Source organism: Microtus oregoni, unplaced genomic scaffold (genome assembly GCF_018167655.1).
Source record: "Microtus oregoni isolate MIOR12 unplaced genomic scaffold, Mior012 000029F_ref0000214, whole genome shotgun sequence".
Classification (NCBI taxonomy): domain Eukaryota; kingdom Metazoa; phylum Chordata; class Mammalia; order Rodentia; family Cricetidae; genus Microtus; species Microtus oregoni.
The window spans coordinates 9957498-9976194 of NW_024543088.1; the positions used below are offsets into that span (position 1 = coordinate 9957498).

At 47.7% G+C, this 18697-nt stretch overlaps 1 pseudogene; it reads left to right on the forward strand.

The window, feature by feature from the left end:
- Nucleotides 1-6210: 6210 nt before the first annotated feature.
- On the forward strand, nt 6211-7498 carry LOC121464661 (annotated as a pseudogene).
- The last annotated feature ends 11199 nt before the right edge of the window (nt 7499-18697 follow it).

An 18697-nucleotide genomic window follows, 5' to 3' on the forward strand; every position in this document is an offset into this window, starting at 1 on the left:
GATCTACACAGACTTCCTTCTGTCGGAGTCATAAGGTGAAAATAAGGGCTGGGTACCCGAGAAACACTATTGCCTGCTTATCAGGTGTATGTTCCTGGTAGTGTTTTCTAAAATGTGGATCAAGCCAAGTGTGCTCAGCCAGGAAGATCACATGTTCGAGGCTAGCCTGGGCATCGGCTTTGTCTCAAAACAATTTTAAAAACAAACAAATAAATGCATTCATAAATACGTAAAGTGGATCGCCAGGTGTGATCTTCAGGGCAGGAACTTAAGGATAGTTTTGAAATTCTACCTTTTTAGTTCATTGACCTAGGAATTTTAATATGAGTGAGTGTACTATTAATTGTCACCAAGTAGTGACATTTAATGTCGGTGTCCTTATATGTGTGTCTCCTTCCCAACAGTCATATTGGGTGTGACTGTTCTAATATGTCAGGCTCATGAGAAAAGGCATGGACTAAGGGGTTGACAAGATGGCTCGGTGGCTGAAGGCTCTTGCTGCCAAGCCTAACGATCTGAGTTCAAACCATCGAGCCCTAATGGTAGAAGGAGAGAACTGGCTCCCTTAACTTGTCCTCTGACCTCCAAACAGATGCTATGGCATGCCTGCACCCCACCCTGCCAACCAAACAGAAGCAAATTAAATGCAAGTGAATAATTTAACAGAAGCAAAAAAGTGGGTTGACTATAAAAATGCTATATCCAGGACAAGCACTGAAGGGACAGTGCCATGCCGTGCTGTTTGGGAGAAACTCTTTCACTGTAGGGGAATGTGGAGTCCTCCCTGATGCGTGAGCAGACACTAAGTACACAGGGCCCATGCTGTGTGGGACAGTGCCATGGTCTAAAGCAGTGGTTCTCAGCCTGTGGGTCGTGACCCCCTTTGAGTTGAATGACCCTTTCACAGGGATCGCCCAAGACTGTCCTGCATATCAGATATCTACATTATGACTCATCAGAGTAGCAAAGTTACAGTGATGAAGTAGCAATGAAAACGGTTTTATGATTGGGGATCACCACAACATGAGGAACTGTATTAAAGGGTCACAGCCTTAGGAAGGTTGAGAACCGCACTCTGCAGGCAAACAGCGAACCAACCGTGGCAACTACCAACCTTGGTTTTCAAAAAGAAAAAATGGGACTTTTCATTTCCGATCAGATCGATTAAGGTGTGATGAGAAGGCCTCAGCTCCCCTCACAGAGACACAGAGCTGAGAAGAGCGGAATAGGACTCTCTCCTGAGCGCAAATTGTAGACAGGAAATGTAATAAGAGCATATGACTCCAGTCAATGATTTGCGGAAAGAGACCTAAGTTTATCTAGTTAAGAAATTTGTAACTTCTCTTCTTTGACCTTCATTGTCTAGGAACTGATAAACAGGTCGTTTAGATTCCAGGACCAGACCCGGCCTTCTTGCTGCTGGCAGGGCTGGGGGGCGGGGGTTCCCAGTTTCCATGGGAGCCTAATTTTTTGTTGTTGTTGTTGTTGTTTTTTCGAGACACGGTTTCTCTGTAGCTTTGGTGCCCGTCCCGGAACTAGCTCTTGTAGACCAAGCTGGCCTCGAACTCCCAGAGATCTACCTGCCTCTGCCTCCAGAGTGCTGGGATTAAAGGCGTGCACCACCACTGCCCGGCCGGGAGCCTATTTCTTATACTAAGTGGTTCCAATTCCATTCCCACTCCTGCTGCCTTGCTTGTGACTTGGCTATCCAGAACATGCCGACCACACCCCACTCCTCAAAACCCCCCTCTTCACCTAAACACCCTAGCTTCCACTGCTAGACTGAACGTCCATCACCCAAAAGGACTGGAACAAGAAGTGTTTCTGATGTCAGGGGTTGGGAAGACTGCTTAGAGGTACTATTTACATAGAGTTTACCGGCTAACCATCCCTAATATGAAAATCTAAAATGTGAAATATTCTAATTAGGGACATGCTGATGCTCAAAAGATCTCGGATTTTGAAACATTGCAGATTCTCGGATTAGGGATACTCCACAGATGTAATCTTCTTTATAATCCCTTAGCCTCCCGTTCCCTGTGTCAATCAGGACCTCACCTGTGCAGTCAGCAGAGGCAGGTAGTCGTGGGTATCCCCCTTGACTATTTGATCACCGTGTGCATGGTGAATGTTTTACATTCTGCACATAGCTTAATCTGTGCCTGTTTGCTGTGTGTGACTCTAAGCCTTGGCTTTGGAGCATTTAGGCTGAATAGCTCTTCCTTGGTTCGACTAAGATTTCTCCCCACTGTCCATTGGAAAGTGACATGAGAAGGCTGATGGAGAAGAGGCGGATAACTACGTATTATTTCTGCAGCACCTGAATGCCCTAAGGAAGCTTCACGTCAGAAATGCAGGTGCTGGTGGTGCTGGTGGTGCTGGTGGTGGGTAGGGACAGCCTAGCATGGGGCGGGGAGGGGGGACTGCAGGGGAGTGTCTGGAGGAGCAGAGTGAGGAGCAGAGTGAGGCACTGTGCCTTGTGGCCCTTAAGGGAAGGGAACTGAAAGGGAACCGGGGTTAGTATCTAGGAACCAGAGGTGTCCCACTGTGAGGGCGTTGATTCCTGAGAACTGCCTGCCTGAGAGGTGGTCATCTTGTTCTCTAGTTCCACTTCCCCAGCGCAGTGGGAGGCTAGAAGCTAAGACAGCAGCCTGACCTCTCAGTAAACAGGACTGCTTCTTTTTAGACCTAGTAAGCCCCGCCCCCCATGGGCAGGCGTTTACCTCTCAAGGAAGGGAGTCCTCAGAGAATGAATGAATAGGCCCTCTGAGGCAGGAGAGTTCTGATTGGCTTATGTGTACAGTAAATTCATAGAGATCTTCTGCCCACCACAGCAGGGTAAATGGACAGGAGGCCCCATAGAAAAGACTCAGCTTCCTGGTGGGTTTTCCATACTGTTTGGGTTTGAATCTAAGTCTTTGTTGGTCAGTTACATGTAGCCTAGTTTTGGGTGATGTACAGAGAACAGCTTCTATTGTTCCAAGAGCATATTTTGTCTTTGAAGGCGCTGGTCTAATCGTTAATGGGTTTATGTGAGGGAGGAGGTTTAAGGGTAGCAGACTGAGCTAAGGTCACGTGTGTAGGGACTTAGATGACTCACTTCTGTCCCAGGTCCCTGTCCCAGGCTGCCAATTGGAACTATCACTGTAGTTTCTCATCGGGAAGCCTCTATTCTTTAACTCATTTCCTATGCAGTAACAAATCATGGTCTTTCTGAAACCTTCAATACTTTGTCACTGAATCCAGAGTTAAATTCCACCTCCTTTATCATGGCCTCAAAGACCCCCAAATATTCGGGTCACTCTGCATTCTGCAGACCAAACTAGTGAAACTTCTACATCCGGAACAGCCTCAAGACTGCGGGCTGTGATGATCAGCCTCACAGAATACGACAGTCAGGACTTGACCATAATCTTAAATTTTCTTTGGGTCCGGGCTTCTTGGACTACCCAGGACCACCTGGCCAGAGATGGCACCGCCCACATTGAGCTGGGCCCTCCTGCATCAATCATCAATCAAGAAAACACCCCACAGGCTTGCCTACAGGCCAGCTTGATTGGAGGTGTTTTCCCTTTGGAGGTTCCGTCTTCCCGAATGATCCTGGCTCGTGAAACCTAAGCCAGTGCAGGCCGTATCGCCACATACATTCGTTGCTAACACATGTCCTTGGAAACTCTTTCTGTCAGGAGAACTTCCAGGTGAGATGTTCAAACCTAACACGAACCTTAGGGTTAGCCTTAATGTCACCATGGAGAAACTGGCTCTGACCATCTTTCACTATTTTCTTTTTTTAAAAAATATATTTGTCATATTCTATTATTATTATTATTATTATTATTATTATTTGTACATTGTTCTGCCAGTATTTCTGCCTGCAGGCCAGAAGAGGGCACAAGACCACATTACAGATGGTTGTGAACCCCCATGTGGTTGCTGGGAATTGAACTCAGGATCTTTGGAAGAGCAGGCAATGCTCTTAACCTCTGAGCCATCTCTCCAGCCCTCACTATTTTCTAGCAGAAAAGCGACCTGTTTATCTTCCTTCGGCACCACCACAGTCTATGTGTTGGATTTGTTTGTTTGTTTACCTCTCCTGGTCACTGTAGCTGCAGGAGAAGGCATGCTCTGAGAACAGAGCAGCCCTGCTGACTGGAGCCTAACTACATTCACATTTAGAATGGTGCAAATGGGTGAAACGAGGTGGCTTTGCTTCGTACCCACAAATCACACAGTGGTTCTAAACATGGCTCCGGGAAGCATCTGATACGTTCATTTTTCCAAGATACTGCATTTATGACAGCATTCCCTGCTTTATTGGAATAAGGATGGGCCAGAACTGTATTTTGTATATGATATAGTCATAACATGAGGAAATAGTGTCATAGACCAGTCTAAAATGTGAAGTCCTGAGCTAACTGCAGCTCTAACTGAAATTTTATTCTCCCTCAGGAATGAGGAAAACTGTTCAGCCTCTTTCATAATCAAACGAACACACAATTAGGACAATTAATAAGCATGCCATCTTTTACCTTCCAATGGGCAAGTATTTTCTTTTCTTTTTTTTGATTAATTATGCATGCAGATGTCACTCACACAGCACAGAGACACAGTCACACACAGCACAGACAGATACATTCACACATTACATAACTCACTTACCTGGGACTCGAACCGGGAACCTCGGGCACTGCAGGCGGTGCTCCAAACCTCTGAGCCAGCTCTCTGACCTTTAGTATTTTATTTTCTTAAGATATAGATCATTTGGCTAGGCTAAGGTGAAATGAATACACGGTTGTAGACCTGTCGGAGCCGGTCTACAACAGCGGGTACCTGGGATGGGGCTTGAGGTTAAAGGAAGAGGCAAATGAAGGGAAACACAGGACAGAGCAGGAGGTAAATGCCAACCAGCCCCCAGTTATTTCTCAGCCAGCATACGCACCAATTATAGGCACAAGGCAGAACAAAGAGCAGTACAGTCAGCCAGCTCCTCCCTGCACTGTCCTTGGGAGGAAGCTCAAGCAGGTGCAAGTCTCTTACAAGAATTCAGCTAGCGGTGGTGGCGCATGCCTTTAATCCCAGCACTTGGGAGGCAGAGGCAGGAGGATCTCTGTGAGTTCGAGGCCAGCCTGGTCTACAAGACCTACAAGGGCTAGTTCCAGGACAAGCACCAAAACCTACAGAGAAAACCTTTCTCAAAAATCCAAAAAAAAAAAAAAAAGAATTCAGCTAGCAGTAAAGAGCTGCTAATCACCAAGGAGGGGTGCTCCGCTGGCATACACCAGCCAAATCCTAATAGAATAATGTGCATTTTCATTTAATCCCTCAAGGTTACTGGAAAAAGCAGAGCCGGCAAGCTTGTTCTACATAGTGAGTTCCAGGCCAGCGTGGTCTAGAGTTCCAGACCAGCACAGTATATATAGCAAGTTCTAGGCAGGCCAGCATGTTCTACAAAGTGAGTTCCAGGCCATCATGGTTTGCATGGTGAATTCCAGGCCAACGTGGTCTGCATAGTGAGTTCCAAGGTTCAAAGTGATTCCAAAGAAGAGTCGTGTTCACAATACTCCCCGTCTTTCTACTCTCACAGCTACTTCCACCAGCAGCCGCTTGCCTCGTTACTCAGGCTACAAAGTCCCTGACCATTGTACTTCCCTAGAGTTAAGGAACTAGGGCAACTATGTGCCAAGGACAGCCCCACGCTTCGGTGCTTCCTAATGACCCATTCTCAGTTTACGCATGCTATCTCCCTTTCATGCTGATAAGAGACAGGTTCACAACAACAATCATGCATGTATGTAAAATGCCCAGAAGGCAGCCTCACCCACTCCCGTGTGCCCAGAGTCAGTATAAACCCTGGCGCAGCCATGGAGGCTCGCTGATCCCGGTGCAGCGGTGGAGGCTCATTGTTGTTCTTCACCGGTGGCCCAGGAGCAGCTGCCGGAAGATGAAACTCCTGGATGGCAGCATTTGAAGTTCCTGGGGACCTTACATGGGGGCCGTGGCTGGCTCCTGGCCCTCTGCGTGCTGTGCCCTTGGAGTGACTCTCTCTGTTACCTCTTTAGTGAGCTGAAGCTCCTGTCCTGGCAGGTGCATGTCCCCAGGCTGCTGCAGGGCACCACTAGCGCACATCCCTGCCAGGAGCTCCAGCCTGCACCTCCTTTGAGTACCTCCTGGCATCCTTGCCAGGATCCGGGTCCCTTGAGCAACTTGACTATGTTACAAGGGTCTCCCAGAGTATTGCCTGCTTGTCCTGAGGAGTCCCCACTGCTCCTTGGTTCCACGAGGATTGACTTAACATATGGGTGGATCTGGAGTTTATGACAAGACATAACTGGGAGATAAAGATGGGCGGCTAACACACCCCTGAGAACTGCATCTCTCCCCACAAGGAGGCCATCTCATTCTGCAATATAGAGGAGCATCTCAAATATTGGCTGTATTAATTATGTCCAGCCTTGCAACACCAGCAGCTTTACTACAGTGTCTATGTCATCAAGAAGGCCAGAGACACCATGTTCAATTGCGCTAAGCTCCTCAATGTAGACTTTCCAGGGGCCTTAAAGGAATATGACCACCCCTGCTTCGCGTTCAGCAATGTGCACGTCTTTCGCGTGGATGACTGCAACACTTACAAATGCTTCTTCCAGCCTCGACACATTTCTGTGGCGATGGACAAGTTTGGGTTCAGCTTGCCTTATCAGCATTATTTTGGAGGCAACTCTATAGCTAGAATTTTCTTTGGGCCACTAACCAGCTCTCAAATAAAGACACTGAGACTTATTATTAATTATTAATGCTCAATCTTGGCTTGGGCTTATCCCACTAGATCTTTTAATGTTTCTATTCATCTACTTTTTGCCTTGGGGCTTCTTTACCTTTCTTTCATTCTGTATGCCCTACTTTCCTGCTTCCTCTGTGTCTGGTTGGCCCCCGTGTCTCCCTGTTATCTCCTTTTCTTTCCTCCTTGGGCCTAATTTTCTCCTCCTCCTTACTCTCCCTGCCTGGAAGTTCTGCCTATACTTTCTCTCTAGCTATTGGCCATTTGGCTTTTGATTTAGACTGATCAGGTGCCTTAGGCAGGCAAGGTAAAACAGCAACACACTTTTTCATGATTAAACAAATGCAACACATCTTTGCATCGTTAAGCAGCCATTTCCGCAACATGTCTCTGCCTCTCAGCAAACAGCAATTTCTCACCACCAGCAGATTTTGCTGATAACTTGGGCCTGGGAAGGAGAAAAAGATGTTTCTAACAGATTAGTTTATAGAGGCATGTTCCTTTCTTGATCAAGTACTGTGTTCGGGAGGTGTGGTAAGATCTGACACAAAACTGACCGCAGACTCGAACCCTATCCTGAGAGGTTTGATAGGCTTGCACACACAACTCAGATGGTGCACTTAGACGGTTAATTCACTTATTTACCAGGTGTTGGATAAACAAAAGTTCTTACTACATTCAAAACTTACAGTGGATGTCAGGACACCTCGCAAACAAAGCTGAGAAATGACTCGGAACCTTCTCGGCTACGCTTCTATTGTCCTGGTTAGAGGCCTTTCCATGCAGCCCCTTTTCCAAAGGCCCAGATGAACAGAATTCTTTCCCCACAGCTTGGTTCAGGATTGGATGTTTGACAGTGTAAAAACTGTCAGCCTTCATGGTTTCTTGGACAAGGCCACAGTGTTACCCAATGTAAGCGGTAAGACGGAGAATGTCGAAGCTGCTAAATTGAGAAATGGGTGAGAAGTCCATCTTCATGGGTGATGTCATGTCTCCGGATGATGTTGTGTCTCTGGATGATGTTGTGTCTCTGCATGACAAGTTGGAGATGCTGCTGGATTCCAATTGGTAGAACTTGTTGAAAAATTAATTTTGTTTTAACAAAAAAACCACCAAGCCGGGCGGTGGTGGCGCACGCCTTTAATCCCAGCACTCGGGAGGCAGAGCCAGGCGGATCTCTGTGAGTTCGAGACCAGCCTGGTCTACAAGAGCTAGATCCAGGACAGGCTCCAAAACCACAGAGAAACCCTGTCTCGAAAAACCAAAAAAAAAAAAAAAAACAAAAAAACCACCAGATTTCAGTCTCGTGTTCTGTCTTTCTTTCGTTGGTATGTAACTATAATCAGTTTGTGTGTATGTGTACATTTATGTGTACATGTGCGTGTGTGTTCTCTTAGCAGAAGGATTTAAACAGTTGAACCTGGAGTAGAGGGAGGGGAATTGTGGTGCCAAAGCCTCCCATCATCACTCAGGGTTTAGTGGAGTGTGCTGATGTGCTGATGGTGAGCCTTGGTCTGTCTGTCTGGTTTGTTTGCTCCTTTGTTGTTGCTGCTTGCTTGGGCTAGAAACTGCCTTTAAAACAGTCCAACCATGCAATGTGTACATTTCTGTCTGTTCCTCATGCCTTAAGGTCATTAAAATGGACACCAGCTTCAGTGAGAAGGGTTTGGGGAAATGGAGAAGTCCACCTTTCTGTCTCTAGATCCTGACTTTTTTTTAAAGAAAAGGAGACAGAAGCCCTGAGTGATGTCATCTTTGCTACTAAAACCAAAGTCGGCTTTGTCTTCTTGTTTGCTCCTGTTACATCTCTTTTACGTGCAGTATGGGCTCGTTCTTAGAGTCAGGGGAAATTGTCATTCTCCCTGCCTCCCCTGGCAGCTTGTTGACCTCCTAGAGATCTCAGGCCTTCCTCTGACCCCACACTCAAGGCAACACAAAGCCATGTTGGACCTGGACGCTTGCCTGACTGGGAGATGCTGTGGTCAGTATGCCCACTGAGTGGTCGAGGGTGAGGGTTCAGTCACCCTGGAGTTATAACCATGATGTCATAACCTGTGACTTCTGTCTGGCATTTTGTTGGTGACCTAGGTGGAGGGGCCTTTGGGAAAGATCAGAAGGAAATGCTAGGCCAGCTTTCCTCAAGGGAACGGGGTTGGGTGGGGCTGGGGACACAGGGGACAGCCAGGGGACAGCATGGGGGTTGGGGAGGTCTGGGGGGGACACAGAGGACTGTATCTGACACTGATGTTCAGAACAGACAATTGTATTTTTGCCTTTGAAATGTAATAATATAAATGTGCAGAAATGAATCTATCTTCGTAAAAAAACCCTAATAAAAATACTCATAAAGCATTTACCAACATTGAAATGTACAGGCTTCTTCTCCTGAACTAGCACACAGTGTGTCTACTGAGCACACAGCCTGCATGCTGTGTCGGTTTTTTTTTTTTTTTTTTTTTCGAGACAGGGTTTCTCTGTGGCTTTGGAGCCTGTCCTGGAACTAGCTCTGTAGACCAGGCTGGTCTCGAACTCACAGAGATCCGCCTGCCTCTGCCTCCCGAGTGCTGGGATTAAAGGCGTGTGCCACCATCGCCCGGCCTATGTCGGTTATTTTAATCAGCCAGAGATGATTGAAGGTGTTCAGAAGGCCTGCTGGCTCGTCTGCAAGTACCCCACAGTTTCAGAAAAGGGGCGAGGACATTGTGGATTTGGGGATCGGGCCCTGTGGACTGCAAGGGAACTCAGAATATAACCGAGCTAAACTCTGTTGGTGACCTTCTCTTTCCTGTTTATTTTTCAGATATTTATTTCTTTGACTATTGTTCTGCTGCTCGGTGCCCTCTGGCCGCTGCTCACCCGGATACACTCTGCCTCCACCCGCTGCTCCTTCCTCAGAGGCATTCTCTCCGCAGTTTTATCCATCTGGACTCCTTTATGTATTTGTTTATTTACTGTGTCCTGTGGGGACACTTGCCGTGGCACACGTGTGGAAGTCAGAGGACAACTTTCAGGAACTGGTTCTCTCCTTCTATCATGGGGTTCTCGGGAACTGAACTTGGCAGCAAGAACCTTTGCCCTCTGAGCATCTCAACCAGCCCTTGTTCTTCTTTTTAGTCTCCAAAGATCTGTGAATGAACTTCCAGTTTTAGCTTGGTTAAAGGAAAACTTCAATACACTTGTTAATGACAGCAAGGCAGGTTTTGTTCACGGGGTCGTGGCAATGGGTGTGTGGACTGTGAGAGAGAGAATGGGCTCAGGTGATGAGAACTTAGTAGCCATCTTCATGTGTTAATGTTACATGGAGTTGGAGCCGCTGGGAGATAGGGTTAGATAAGGTACTAAGAGGTGGGCGGAAAAGAGGCCTAGGCTAGCAGGTTTGCTCTGTATCATCATGTGACATCTTCAGCTTTGTTAGGATGCCTTAGGATGCCGCCAGAAGGCTGCACCAGATTCCAGCGCCATTCTCTTGAGCTTCCCAGTGTGCGTGGGTGATCTCTCGGTCTCGGGTATGCAGTTATAGCAGAAGACAAAGATATCATCCATTCATCACCCTCCACACCTGTCTCTCCACCGTCTGCTGGAGTGGACAAACCTGGTTCTTTAGCTTTAAGACAACACCCAACTGCTCTAAGGCCTGTATACCTGGTATTAGCTTTCGGTCTGGCAAGTTGGTAATTCATTCTTGGCACTGATGCCAGAAGACAGCCTACCTCAGCAGGCGGTTCCTGTCGGGCTTCTCCACCGAGAGGGAGACTTCAGGGGTGACAGCAGAAAGCGGCAGGGTTGAGCATGTTGGAAATGGGTGCTTTTGAGAGAAAGAAATCTAGAACCAAAGTCACACTCGTTACTCCATTTGGATAGGGAATTAAAAGAGAATTCTAGAAAGTTAGCATTGGGGGATTGGGGAGGCAATTTGCATACCCCCCCAAACTTACATAAGTCAGTTTTATAATGCACTGCGCTTTCTTTTCCTTTTGTTTGAGACATATGACCGGGCAGGGAGGTGTTTTGAGAAGGAGGGAGCTCTTGCAGTTGTGCCCTGGTACTGGGGGGCTTTCCCAGGGGGAAGGCCAAGGTGAAAGGGGACTGGCCTAAAGAAGCCTTTCCCTCTTGACACTCGCTGGCCCCTTCTCAAGGTGTCCTCATGTCCTTTCCCCTGGGGTCTCTCCCTCCCCTATTAGGTATGGTGTCCCTAGTTAACTTTGGAAATAGTCAATGGAGGACCTGCCCCCCAAATAGTTACAGCAAGGATTAAGGCTTCAACCAATGAATCTTTGTCAAATAATATTCCATCCACGAGGGAGCTGGAGAGATGGCTCTGTGGTTAAGAGCATCAGCTGCTCTCACAAAAGACCAGGGTGGAGTTACCAGCATCCACGTGGCGGTTCAAAACCATCTGTAACGCCTGTTCCAGGGGATCCAACGCCCTCTTCTGGCTTTCAGGGGCACTGCATGCATCAGCACAGCTGCATGAATCAATCTTTAGAAAGATTTTTTTTTTTCTGACAGTATTTTATTGCTCCTAACATTTGTTCACACATGGATAATTTTACTGAAATGTCAAATTACAAGTAAATGACCATGGTATCCATTGCAAAGTTCCATACACTTAGGGACACACTAGTCTTACTAGGCTTTCTAAATGAGGAAGGATTTCTTGATACACATGGTATTTGTGAAGTTCCATGATTTCCTCTTGTTGCTTTCCAGGGAGGCCCTAGACTCATCTTTTTCTTTTTTCTTTTTTTTTTTTTAAAAGATTCCAGCCATGAGATAATATGTTAGGGTCACCTAGTGTCATTCTAAAAATGCAATATCGCAAAATCTGAGGTTTGTACCAATTTTTTAGAAACACTCAAGTTAAAATCTCCCTGAAAGCCAAAATGCCCGGCAGTTACTTATTTCACAGGAAAAGTGGATTAAACTTTTCGTAGCAGGAAAAAAGTGGAGGGAGAGGTGAGAAGTGGAGGACCTTGATAAATACCTAGAGTTCCCAGAGCTAGGATCTGTGATAGCAAAAGGAAGAAAAGACAGCTTCATTGCCCAGGGATTGGCATGTGATGGGGAGTCCAGGTGTGCCTTAATCCACCCTGGCTTCATGGGGATCTGCTCCTAAAAACGTGTTACTCACTAAGCAGTGGATCTAAGCACAAGAACTGAGGATGCCAGTAGGCATGGGCTCATGATCCAGAGGAGGGCCTCCCTCTCCTAGAGCCTCTCTTTCAAACTCAGCTTCTTATTAGAGCGAAGGGTTGTGATCAGTGCTTCTACCAAAGCCAGCGTGCATGGGAAAACTGGAAACGGAAGCACTGCAGGTATTTATGGCAGGTTATTGCCCGGGCTGACTAAGGGTTCAGCTACTCAAATGGCCCTCCTTATTCTCCCCGTGGTGTGCCTCGTGGCGAAAGGAAGTTAATGAGGCAGATGACTTCAATGCCAACCTCTGTGTAACCCTTGCGATTCCAGGCAGTCACCCCTCATCTCTAACTCCCACCGGTTTAAACAATATTTTATATTTAGCTTTGTGCATATGTGGTGGTGGGGGAGGGGTGTGTGCCCATGTGTGCAGGTGCCTGTGGAGCTCAGAAGAGGACATTGGATCCTCTCTGAGCCATCTCTCCAGCCCCCGCCACATGTTGATTCTATTTTTCTTCTCCCCCAAGCTTTAAAAACATTGTGTGTGTGTTTGTGTGTGAGAGCACACATGTATGTATGTGAACACGCATGTGGAGGTCAGAAGACAACCTCAGGTGTCCTCCTCAGGAACGCATGACCACCTCCTTGGGACAAGGCCTCTCATTGATCTGGACTCATTGATCTAGCCATTAGGCTAGACTGCCTGGCCTGTTAGTCCCAGGAGCCATCTGTCCTCACCTCCTCAGTGCTGGGATTGCAGGTGTCTGCCACCACTCCACTTTCTGTGTATGTTCTGGGAATCAAACACAGGGCCTCGGGCTTTCAAGAGAAGTGCCTGACTCGCTGGACCATCCTCCCTATCCTTCCTCAAGCTTTTGGATGTATGTTCTCTTTTTTAAATAGTCAAAATTCAGATCCTGACCCCCCCACTGCACCCCCAAACAAACAAACAAACCCACAACTTGCTGATCGATTCCCATGGAATTAAGCTTGTCACCGGATTAGAGGGCTGAAAGTCACTTGCGACATGTGACATTTCCTCCTAAAATGTAACGCAGAATCTATCAAGCATTGCCAGTGGGGTATTCTGTTCTGCATTGACACCCTATAAAAATATGTGTTTATCTTACACTAGAAAATCTGCTTTGGCTGAGAAGAATGGGGCAGTTATTTCTAACTAACCAAAAGAACAGATGGGCCGTGGTGGCACACACCTTTAATTCCAGCACTCAAGGGACAGGGGCAAGCGGATCTCTTGAGTTTGAGGCTAACCTTGTCTACAGAGCGAATTCCAGGACAGCCAAGGCTACACAGAGAAACCATGTCTCGAAAACCCAACAAAACCCAAACCAAAACAAACAAGCAATGACAAAACCCCCAAAAGAACAGTTAGAAAAACTTGCCAACAAATTACACAGCCTGGAGACCTGGGAGGAGGCGCTGACGGATGGGTTCCCCCCCTCTGTCCCCACTTTCCCCATCTTGCACATGTTTGCTTTCACCTTGTTATAGGTCTGGCTTTGTTCCTATATTCAGGCCTTTGTCTCTAACTCTGGGGGGTCTGGTCTTTAGCGGTCTAAGCCAACCATTCTCTGCATTTGGTTATCTAGCAATGGGCAGGTGCTATAATCCTTGCCGAGGACGTGTGCAGAGATGTCTGCCTGGATGTTCTGAACTAAAAAGAGATGTGTAGGACATGCTTCCTGTTTATGGACCCTGGAAGTCACGTGACTGCGGAATATGGAATGTTTACAACCGTCTTATGACCATGAGGAAAGGTCTTAGCTAGCTGAGGACAAAAGGCAAGGAGGAAGATAGGAAGAATTCAGGTTCCAAGATGAACTGGGCTCCAGCAGGGCATGCTTCTCTCTGGGTATTTTTCTTATTTCCTAAAACATATTAGGCAGGGCTGGAGAGATGGCTCAGTGGTTAAGACTCTTCTTCCAGAGGTCCTGAGTTCAATTCCCAGCAACCACATGGCTCACAACCATGGACCTGGTGCCTTCTTTTGGGGTGCAGGTACACATGCAGGCAGAATACAGTATACATAATAAATCTAAAAAATATATCAGGCATAATTGGTTCACACAGTATACTTTCTACAAGTTTGTGTAAGTGTGTTTCCTCTGGTTCCTGTTCCCACTGCCTTTTTCTCAAAGAATCCACTTTGCCTTTGATGCATTATATTATGCAAGGGACATTGCCCATGGAAAATAGTTTCTGGGCGGCCTCGGGGAGAGGTGCTTCCTCCACGCAGGATTCACTTCAGTCAGCCTCCCTAGGCTCTGCTGGCTGAGGACAGTTTCAAGCTGATACCTTGTTCGAGATTCCAGAAGGCAGACTGTCCTGCAACTCTCTTCCAGCCAGTGAGTGTGTCTGGGGTCAGTCCTTGCTTGGCAGCTTTTCTGCTTCTGCACTTAAAACCAAAGTTTTTATTTGATGTGTGTGACCATTTCCCTGTCTGTGCACCACACACATGCTGAATCCCCTGCAATTGGAGCTATAGATGGCTGTAAGCCACCATCTCGGTGCTGGCAACTGAACTGAGATCCTCTGCAAGAACAGTCATTGCTCTTAACCAGTGAGTTGCCTCTCCAGGCATGCCCCTCTGCTTTTTAACTTTAATTTTCCCGCAATGAACCCAGAGCCTCATGTATGCTAGGAGGTAGACTTGAGACTCTTTCTCCCCTCTGCACTTGACTGCTTCTGCGAATGTGTCTGTTTAGTAACTGACGCAGCCTTAGTCTCTATAGATGGAAACTCTGGCTTCTTCCGCTATACGGCGACTCTCTGTTGCCAAGGAGGTCCAGATAATGTGATGGAATTAAGGGACACATAGAAGGGTGGGAGGAGGGAAAAAGGAAGATGTGTGCCTGCGTGTTGGGATGGAGCTACAGGCACTGAAATTTCCAGATTCTTCTGCCCCTCTGCAATAAGTTGTAGAGAGACATGTGGAGAATTGCAGCAAGAGACAGTTTATTAATGGGGAGATGTGGAGCGACCTGGAAGTGTGCCACGCCTCCATGGTGACTGTTAAGAATATTTTCTAAGAGGAGCTCTCTGCTGATGCAAAAATCCCAATCAAATCAAATCAAACCAAATTAAAAGGTATCCAGGTTTAACTGGACTCCTGTGCTCTCCGGTGGCCCCGAGGGGAACCTGAAAGCCGTCAATGCGATCACTGGGGGAAAAGAGGGAAACCATGTGTTTAATTTTTTGGGGGGGGGGGGGAAGACAGTTTAAATAGCCTTGGGGAGTGGTCTTGACCTTTTCTGGGGAGGGGTCAAGATTTGGCGTCTAGGTGCAAGGGGCACAGGGGTGGGGCCTCAAAAGATGGAGGCCAGAGACCCAGATTTACAGTGACCTGAGCGGACAGAGGGGGAGGGGAGGTGTCTTCAGTGACCTTTTATGAGCTATCAGCAGTCACCCATCTCCTGAGCGTAGATGACACGCAGGCTTATTCCAGGCATGCTCCCTCTGTGGAATGAAGACAGGTTGTGGAATATCGGTGCCCCTAGGATTTGAAACACACCCTCCAGGAGGGCCACTTAGGAAGCTCAAGCAGTGGAAACTTGCAACCTTCTAGAAGGCCCCTCCTTCGCTGTGGAGAGTAGAAAACTGTGTGGTTGGGAGATCTCTCTGAGCTGCAGAGAATCTCAAGGGTAGGGGGAGCTGCCAGCAAACTGAGCAGAAAGCTCCAGAGTCTGTAATCTGTTGCATGTTACTCTCTGGAGCTTCTCCTGCGGCTGTTCCCGTGTCGGGGATTGGCTGGGGGAGGCGGGGGGGTATTATTTTCCAGAGGAGCTTGTGCAATGCAGCCTTGTGCAATGTGGTCCCGTGGGTTTTCCTCATAGCTCAGAATCAGTTTGTGGGGAAGAGTGCCAAGTCTGCACCCTGGAAACAGACCACAGAGTGCTAGCTACATTGGGCTGGAAGCTCCTAGTCTAGGACCCGGGGTCACTTTCCCTGGGCGATGCCTATTTACTGAAGATGGGCACCAGAAACAAACCAAAGTGCAACCTCATCCAAGGCCAACTTGGTGAACTCAGTGAGTTCACTGTGGTTTTTCAGAGACAAGCATGAATGAAGGGTTATTTACAGAAGTGTGGGTGACCCTCAAATAGCTATATCACCACAAAAACCTGTCCCAGTTGGTCTTCAACCTCCTGTAACCTAACATCTTCCATAGGTCACTTGCTGATGAGGCTGTCCTGACCCTACACTTCTCCACCCTTAGTGAATGGCAATATCTCCTTGGCCATCACCATTGGTCTTATTAGCACTGTATTATTCTGCTCTAGTTGCCATGGCTACTGGGGCCAAAGTCCACGCTGGCAACTGTTATGAAAAAAGTGAAATACAACTGGCCTTTTATTAAAAGTGTATTTATATCCTTTGCAATGTGATAACTGTGAAGGTGACCTCAAACAGATAAGGTGATTTGGAGCTGCCACCTGGGAACTTACGTTTTGAGTCTAGCCTGATTCTCAGGTTGTCTCTCTTCAGAAGATCAACTCTCCTGAGTCTCTTTGCTTTCAGCCTTAAAAAGCAAAGCAAAGGAACAAACAAAAACAAACAAATAAACAAAAACAACAAAAACCAAAAAAAAAGGCTTCAATATAAAATTCACTTAGAATGCTGTTTTACAAAGGTAATTTTTATAGAGATTTTAAAGATTTGATTTGAGATGAGTCCTTTGCCATTCCTTCCTCCCAATTCACCCTGCTCATACACTGCTGTCCCAGGTCTAGTGGGGCCTGGGACCGAGCAGCTTGGCAGCAGCGCTCCCCCACTCAGGCTTATCCAGGTGAACGGAGGTGCTTCAACCAAGCAAGCAGGTCTGTGAGGGCGACTCATCCATCCACAGACCAAGGCTGCTGCAGCTGAACACTCCCCACGCTGGGAAGCAGGAAGTCTGAGGCCAGGGTGGCAGCAAGGCAAGTCTCCCTCCCTGGCAAGCCTCACTGTTCCTCACCTGACCCTTCCTCCCAGAACCTCTCCCCAGCCCCCTGCTGGCTCGCCTTCCTCTTACAGGGCCCCCGCTGCTTCAGTTTACCTAAATCACCTCCCTCAAGGTTCTGTCTCCAGTACAGCCGTGTTCTCACATCCTCAGGACATGAGGAATAAGGAGGCTCGGTTTAGGGTGCACCGGGATGTAAGCCAAAAATACCCTCATCACTCCTTTACTTCCCCCCTCCTTGCCACCTTAGACCGGGTCACTTTAAAGGGCCAGCCCACTCCAGAGCTCCCAGTCTAGTCTCTGTTCCTCCTTCTGCCTTCCCTCTCTCAGCTATGCCCAGTGGCACCTTCCAATAGCTTCCTGAAGCCCAGGGTCCGCCTCAAGGATCAGCTTCCTCTAGCTTGCCGGGAACCAGGTCCGACACACACACACACCTCCATTTCTCTTATTCTCTCCTTGGGAAGGAACACTGGTAACGCACCTAGAAAGCTATGCCTACAAACATGGATCCCTCAAAATGAGCCACCTCGGGAAGCAAAGCCAGCATCAAGCTGGGCAGGGTGGCACAGCCTGTAATCCCAAACTCAGCAGGTTGAGGCACGAGAATGGTGAGTTCAAGACCAGCTTTGGCTGCACGGCAAAACCTGGTCTCAGAAAAACCAAACAAAATCAAATAAAACCTCAGAGTGACCAGAGTGGAGGGCCATTGGGGAGGGTGAGGCCAAACAGACTTTCATCACCGCTTTTTCCCTTCACTCTCATTGGCTCCTTCTTAGTTGGGACTCAGTGCTTCTGATTCGACAGAAACAAGAGTTCCAGGTCCTGCACCTGCTTCTCTTGTTCGCCAAGTTCCCAGGGCTTCAAACACTGGCACGTTTTGCACATCAGAATTCAGGGCCTCACGAGCCATCTCAGAAATAAAAATCATGTGTATTGAGAATTCAAAACCTAGAAAAACTCTTCCTTCGTGGTCCCCACAGGGCAGATTAAAGGATGCGTGGAGCCTGGACCATGGGTGTAATTGTTACAAGAGGATGTGGCCTTAGGGGAGGCCGCCGGACACCCTGGAAGAGATCTGAGGAAGGCAGCTTTGCTTCTAACGTGAAATCTTGATCCTATGACCTGGGAGCCTCTTCCCACCACTCTGGAGTGTCACTGTCTGCCTGTCTTGGGTTCTGACAAGGAAATGCTCCCTGTGGTGAAGACCTGTGGGGGAGGAGTTGGAGCTAAGGCCTTACCTGGTCCCCTTACCCACTCTGGAGTGGACAGTGGATCGGGAAGTGATTGCAACTGCAGACGGGCTTTTAGCTCAATAGAAAAAGGCTATGAAGAATATAATTGTCACTTTCGTGCAGAAAAAGAGTCACCCCTTGCTCAGCTGTTGTCCCTACTAGCAATGGGCTATTGTTCTCAGGTCCTATAGCCTCAACAAAAGTGTATTTATGTCTGTCCTGTTTCCTCTAGGAGTCCCATATACGCCCTATAAGAAAAAAAAGTCATGTTGAGCCTAACCAGTGACTGATGTGAGGAGGACAGGAAGTGCCCAAAGATCTGGAAGGAAACTTCCTGAAAATCAGACAAGAGGAAAGAAAGCCTGGCGGCTTAGCTGTGGCCTCTGTGTCCTGCCCTCTGACGGCCCCTAGTGGAGCATGTGTTGTCATGTGTCACCCACAGAAACTGCTAAAGGAGGGCTAAGTTATGGTGAGTTGGGAGGAGGTTTTATAGGAGGCCACAAGGAGCCTGGGTATGACTTTCAAGTCAGTTGTGAAGCCAGAAATCTGCTGGCTGTCGCTGGGTACCAACTACCACCATTTTCTTTGCATTTG